We start from the raw sequence: 1181 nt of genomic DNA on the forward strand, positions 1-1181 counted from the left end.
GAGCTACCCTATGTGTTGTGGCCCTCCTACTAAGCTCCGCCCCTTTCCATCGGAGGCACGCTCAGTGGTATTGCACGTGGGGTAGCGGCGCGTGCGCAAATTGTCGCGCCGTCAATCTAGCCCTATTGTCTCGGTTACAGTGGCTGGTTGTGGTGATTCCCTCAACTCTTCTTGACACTTGGGGAGGAAAAGTTGTAAGATAGTTGTCCCCGTCTGTGGCACGATCCGCTTAAAGTCTAACTTCATACACGAGCTTGACAACCAGCAAAGCATGTCGTTTGTTTAAACCTTGACAGTTAGCGCTACACTATGAAGTATTATACCAAAGTCTATTGTCCGAGTTTAGCCCCAGCTGCTCGAAAGTTGAACCACCCTCTTCAAACTCATTTTGTCATGACTCGGCTGTCAATACAACCCAACATAACGGAGCTAGAACACTGAGCCTAGCTGTATCACCTATGTTGAAGACTCACAACTTAAAACCCAGCGATAGAAGAAACATCGGACTTGTTCAACTTGTCTCGGTCGTAGTCTGGGAACTTGTAAACAAGACATATAATCGGAAACGTTAAGGCAATACTTTGTCCGCGTCCTATGTTAGTAGTTTATCCAGAGACCACATTCCGATATATATTCTCCGGTGTATCAGTGTGTAGTGACACGCGTTGGCATTACTGTCATAAGCGACGTCAAACGTGACGATATATGAGGTCGAACTTTGAACACAGAACGTGTAGTTCAGGTAGCTATTTTCAGTATATGCAGTTGACAATTATTATTTATTGACAGACAGACAGTTACCCATTGTCAGTGAACCAGGGTTTGTCGATAGATTAGACAGATCTAATGTCAAGGTCATATGAGGTTAACACCACTGCCATTTTGGGTTAAAAATCGCTTGTGTTTTAAATTTTATTTACGATGAGAATACATGTTAATTTTTACATAACTTAAGACTCTTGAATACGTGATCGACCAATTTTTCAACTTACCCTTTTTAAATGTTCTTTTCGAGTATATAATCTCTTAAAAGAACACCGCTGTTGTAAACTATTACAACGCCGTTACCATGTCAACAACGAAAAAGCTTAGAATGATGATCATGGTTATAATAAAGATCATGAGGATAAATAAACATGTCAAACATTTACAATCTGCACTTTGTTAGTGCGAGTATGTGT

The sequence above is a fragment of the Haliotis cracherodii genome, unplaced genomic scaffold (genome assembly GCF_022045235.1).
Source record: "Haliotis cracherodii isolate W230 unplaced genomic scaffold, xgHalCrac1.p SCAF_21, whole genome shotgun sequence".
In the NCBI taxonomy this organism is placed as follows: Eukaryota; Metazoa; Mollusca; class Gastropoda; order Lepetellida; family Haliotidae; genus Haliotis; species Haliotis cracherodii.